The sequence below is a fragment of the Primulina tabacum genome, chromosome 9, assembly GCF_025594145.1.
Source record: "Primulina tabacum isolate GXHZ01 chromosome 9, ASM2559414v2, whole genome shotgun sequence".
Lineage (NCBI taxonomy): Eukaryota > Viridiplantae > Streptophyta > Magnoliopsida > Lamiales > Gesneriaceae > Primulina > Primulina tabacum.
Window position 1 is genome coordinate 35,602,213 of NC_134558.1, and position 6,000 is coordinate 35,608,212.

Here is a 6,000-nt window from a genome sequence, read left to right on the forward strand (position 1 = left end):
GTTGTTCCATACGGAGCTTTGCTCATCCCCAAGGGGGGCTGTTGTTGTCTTTGTGTGTGAACAATGGCAGGTACTCCAGGTTATCAGGAGACCGGAGAGGGTACTTCTGGAGGGAGTCACAGTTTGAGTTGAGGTTTATGTTTTGTTCCCAGTATATATGTATATGTATTTATATACCGGGGCATGTCCCGAGGATATGAGTTGTTTGTATATGATTGGTTTTGAGTTCGTGTGGGCATGTTTATGATATGAGATGAAATACTATTTTAGTATTTAAATTATAGAAGAAATATTTCGGGCTCATTGTAAAGGAAATTTTAAACTTGTTTTCCGCTGTAATTAGTTAACCATAATCAAAATGCATTGTAATAACGATTAGGAGCTAAGAGCCTCACATCAGTTAAGACATGTAGGCCCATTGAGTGTAATTTTTTTTTTTTTATGAATAATAAAGTACAGAAACATTTTCTCCCTCAGATGGACTCAAACCCAAGTTTAGGTATGGGGATTTAAAGGCAATCATAAATTTTAGTTATCTTATTTTATTTAAATAAGATTTTCTAAAAACTTCTCGCTTATTAAACATTCTTTTATTGAATAGCCAGATGGATTTGATTTATATTTATATTAAAAAATTAATATTTTTAATTATTTGAGTTTCACAAATTTTATCAATAAAATTATTTTATAAGACTATCGGGTATTTATATCATATCAATTCTTAAAACACGGATTTGATAAACCAAAAATTCAATATATATTAACGCAAAGTTTTTAAATCAGATCCTAAATCGCGTGAATGTCAAATTTATGGTTACTAAAATCCATATAAATTCCGAAATCTTCGTATCTAAAAATTCAAAATTGAAATAAATATAGTTTCGATTTATATCTTGTATCACTAAAGTTTGTATCTCAAATGTTCAAAGCTTCTCGAATGATTCCATCTTACTCTATTTACTTCCAAAAAAGTGTACAAAACCTCCAATAACCACCGTATACCAAGGACTAAATCGTATGTTCTATGTATTTCAAATTGTGTTGTATTTTGTTCAAACAATAAATATTATGTATAAATAAAATACAATAAATTATGTGCATAACATTTTATTCATTTATTTATTTTTTAAAAAAACAACAATCGATTATATGTCAAATGATTAGAATAAATTTTTTTTTAAAAAAAATTTATTCAAATATTTTTAATAATTCAGATAAATGAGATTTATTTGAGCCTATATGGAACAGAATATTCCATCCAATACAGATCATGAGAGGCAAAATAGCTAAAATATGACATTTTTAGAATAATAAAAAAAAACAAATAACCATCATGTTTTTCACGAAAACTTGTCGGTGTGCCAAACAAATAATCGTACCAAATATGAAATGATCTCACTTCTTTTATCAAATGTTGTGTATCTCAATTCGACTGTTAATTATAATTCTCTCGATATGACATCAAAGCTTAAAATATAAATTGAATAATATGATGAAATAATTTGTTTGCATATTTTCAATTTCCAATAGTTTGATTTCTTGAATTTTTGACATATTCTTTAAACTTTATTGTAAAGATGTCGTTCAAGTTATCATATTCCTCAATTTATATTTTAACCTTTGAAATCATATCGAAAAAATTATAATGAACGGTCGAATCGATACACACAACACTTGATAAAAGATGTTGAATCATTTTATATCTTGACACGCTCACAAGTTTTCATGAGAAACACATACCAATAATTACATATCATTTAGACCATGTTCAAATCCTTCAGATCCGCTGAATATAAAGTAAATTTCAAAGATCATTATGGTGAATTTGAATTACACAACATAACCCACATGGATGTCATTTAAAATCAATCTTTCAAATTCTCTCTAATTAAATCTTTCCATCTTATCTGAAAAACAACCAAATTCATTAATTAAAGGACTGTATATTTCATTTTATGAAAATGCAAGAGTAACTTTATCCATAAGATATAGAATATGAAATAAATGATGAGACAAATATCTTATTTAAGTCATCCATAAAAAAAAAAATAATTTTTATGCTAAAAATATTACTTTTATTTTAAATATCGGTAAAATCAACTCGTCTCAAAAAAAACCAGTAACATCATCAAGCGGGTAATATGTATCTGCCAAAATTTGATTTTAAAGAGTGTTTGCAAGTATTTTTTACTTCAATTAAATAAATCAATTTTTTGACCCATATGTCTGCTTTTTATTCGGCATTCAATTTAAAATCTAAGTATTAGCACTGCTGTATATCCCGTAAAAAAAGTGAACTTCAGTCATAAGTTCGGTTCGAACAGGTCGGTACTCTATTTCTTATCCTCTTATTGATTGAATTACCTATTCCCTTTCTTTTGATTTAAGAATTGAAAGTAGATTCCGCTGTTACAATATGAGTAGACGGTGCTGTGACCTTCTTCGAGACTGTTCAAGAAGATTCACTGTTCAAAAACATGAATATGTGGTTATACCTGCAAAATACCTAAAATCTTTTGTAAGCCATTTTTATTTTTGTGATGAAATGGTTTTTGTTGTAAACTTGTGATATAAGCTATGAGAATCGGTACCAAATTAATGCTAATATCGACATTTTGTACGTTACTACGACTTCAATGATGATTAAAATTGAAACAAGTCTGAATTACCAAATTATCGACCTTAAAAAACAATTTCATTATTTATGGCTTTTAATTAGCAAAATTAAGGACTAAACTCGATTAACAGAATGAATGAAGAGAATCGGGTTGACCTTTTATTCTGTCAATAATTCCATGAGTTCCAAAATCACTTATCAACCTCGTAATCTCAAGTTTAAGGGAGATTTTCCAAAGAAATAAATTATTATTATATGTTCAGATTGAGAAGCAAAAATATGAGATGGAATTAGTAGACAAGCACCAAAGAATGCACTCATCTGTGGATCCATCTCAGCGGTTGTCTGGCCGCCACTGATAGAAGCTCAGCTTTCCATTTATGCACTATCGATCAACAGACCACTCCATTTTCCTCTTTTTCAAGAGTTTCTGGGCGCAGCCTCTGATACACTGTGCAATATCAGATTTATATTGATTTTACCATTAATTGCGAGAAACGCCGCCGGAGAAGAAATCACCGTATTGCTGGACTGGAGGCAGAAACCCTAACACCGAAACGGAAAATTGGAGGAGGATGAGCATTTATAGAGTATTTTTAGGTCAGGGAAATAATGGGCCAATGGGCCTGGTTGGTAAGAGTAAGCCCTTGCTGAAAACCCAGATTTTAAATATATTCAACTTGGGCTTCATATTTGTGTCTCAAAAAGCCTATATTTATCGTTTGGAGGAGCCCAAGCAATTTGAGATCAAAACTCCGGACCGGTGACCGACATTTTATCCCCGAGTGTGGCGATGGACTCACTCATCCAATCCGAGCCATTCTCCCACCTCTCCTCCGTTGCATCTTGCTGCCGCTGCCACCGTCAGGTCCCTCAGGCTCCACCACCTGCTTCTATCTGCCTGCAGCGTGACAAAACCCTACACCGAATCTTACCCTCAGATGCTCCCTCACTTCCTTAAACCACCAAACTATCGGCACTTCCGTCGCCGCCCCATCGGCGGAATCCCTATTGCTCCATCTCACAGCTTCTTCCCCTCAGACTCCTGCCACCTCCATGCGTGGCGCCGATTCCGACGCCATGGGGTTGTTGCTCAAGGAGCGCATTGTATTCCTGGGCAGCAGTGTTGATGATTTTGTCGCTGATACAATTGTTAGTCAGTTGTTACTTTTTTTACCATTATGTATGGAGTTGATTGACAGGTTGAAGGAGTGTATGCAGTGGTCTCTCTGTAGGAGGATATGGCTTCGTATGCGTATTCTTTCTTCTAAAACTACATATATTTGATTTATTTCTATATAATGTGATTGATGTGTCTTTGAATCTTTCAATGACTATGCAATAGTTTCGTTAGTATTATCAACCTTCTCATGCTCCAGTTAAACGGAATCATTGGTATATTGTGATGCACGTGTCACTGAGTCTTTTTTTATGCTGTTTTTAAGATTCTTCATCGTGGTGCTTACCTCCATATATACCCGCCTATATGATAATAGTGGTCTATCCCTTCCATTGAAAGAAAATAGGGAGCTTAGTAAAAAAAATTAGTGTATTCAAAATCAAAGATTTTATTCACCTCACAGTAGTGCAGTTATCTTAATTAGTGCTCCTACAAAGGATTGATCTCATCTCCGAAGCCATTACTTCTTTAATTGGTGAAAGCATGTTTATGAATTGATTGCATTTTAATACCTCATGAATTATGATCTATCTAAATTATGTTATGCAGTATTGATTGATGACCATAATAAGATACTTATCCCCTATTTATGGCGTCAAGTCTTTGCCACTTGAACCATATCTAAATGTGACTGCATTGGATGGAGTTATATGCCAAAAATATTGATTAACCCTATTCCAAGTTCATCGTCTCATGGAATAGGTTTTAGTTGTGGTTTAGGCTTCTATATATTCTTTAATTTTTCGCAAGTTCATTCATAAGCATTTTTTTACTCCAGCACTACGATGGCCATCTTTGATGTTGTACGGCTAGTTAGGGCCGATGTCTCCACGATTGCTCTTGGCATATCAGCATCAACAGCATCCATCATTCTTGGTGGTGGCACTAAAGGCAAGCGCTTTGCGATGCGCCGATGCCTAATACCCGAATCATGATCCGCCAACCATTGGGAGGTGCTAGTGGGCAAGCTATTGATGTGGAAATTGAAGCCAAGGAGGTAATGCATAACAAGAAGAACGTCACAGGAATTATATCTGATTGCTCTGGTAGATCATTTGAACAAGTTGAAAAGGATATTGATAGAGATTGCTGATCGCTACATGTCCCCCATTGAAGCAGTAGAATATGGTTTAATAGATGGAGTTATTGATAGGGATAGCATTATTCCACTTGAGCATGTCCCAGAAAGAGTTAAACCATCTACATTCAATTATGAGGAGATCAGCAAGGACCCGAAAAAGTTTTTGACACCTGATATCCCTGATGATGAGATATATTAGTCAGGACATTTATTTCGGGTAAACATCCTTTATAAATTTCATTTTTGCTTCTGTACTTGGTTCTGAACATGAGATCAGCAAGGAACCGAAAAAGTTTTTGACGCCTGATATCCCTGATGATGAGATATATTAGTCAGGACATTTATTTCGGGTAAACATCCTTTATAAATTTCATTTCCGAAAAAGTTTTTGACACCTGATATCCCTGATGATGAGATATATTAGTCAGGACATTTATTTCGGGTAACATCCTTTATAAATTTCATTTTTGCTTCTGTACTTGGTGCTGAACATCCTTTGATTCACATGTACTTACAGATGTTTCAGATTTCCGATGAAACCTTGACTTCATGTTTTAAATTTAACATCTCATTGAACTAAAGAACAATTTTTTAGAATTTTAAAAGTGACTACAATTATTGACATTCTGCTTGTTTATTGATGCACTAATATTTCACTCACCAATGGCTTAAAGGACTTGTATCTTTCTGTTGAGGTTGATTTTAGAAGTACTAGAAGCACATTTTTTGTCATCTGCCGATGATTCTAGTTACAGCAAAATAAGTTCCATCTTGATGTCTTTTCATGATCTCCCTTCAGATTGGCATGTGATTATCATATACTGTACTGAAGCATATTGGAGGGATTCTTTGGGCTGTATTTTTGTCCATACGGGCATCATGTTTATGTGGCGAAGTGATGAACAAATCAAGTGAGACTTTTCTCACAGGTTCCAAGTTTGGGAAGGTTGATTCAGCATTCGAATTTCCAGTTGTGACCAGAAACAATGTGAAAGTGACGGATTCGTGGTTATTGATTCATCAATATTTTGTTTGTAACACATGTAATGTACCCAATTCTGCTTTTCTACGACAAACTGGGTCCAGTATTTTTTTTTTTTTTTGGGGATTTGGGTGTCAATT

At 33.9% G+C, this 6,000-nt stretch overlaps 1 non-coding gene and 1 pseudogene across 1 annotated transcript; one reads left to right on the forward strand and one right to left on the reverse strand.

Moving 5' to 3' along the window:
• Window positions 1-2,892: 2,892 nt before the first annotated feature.
• Window positions 2,893-3,076, reverse strand: LOC142504709 (small nucleolar RNA snoR143). Its single transcript, XR_012804331.1, has one exon. It is a non-coding gene; the product is annotated as a small nucleolar RNA snoR143 (small nucleolar RNA).
• Window positions 3,077-3,532: 456 nt separating this feature from the next.
• On the forward strand, window positions 3,533-6,000 carry LOC142555597 (ATP-dependent Clp protease proteolytic subunit 4, chloroplastic-like; annotated as a pseudogene).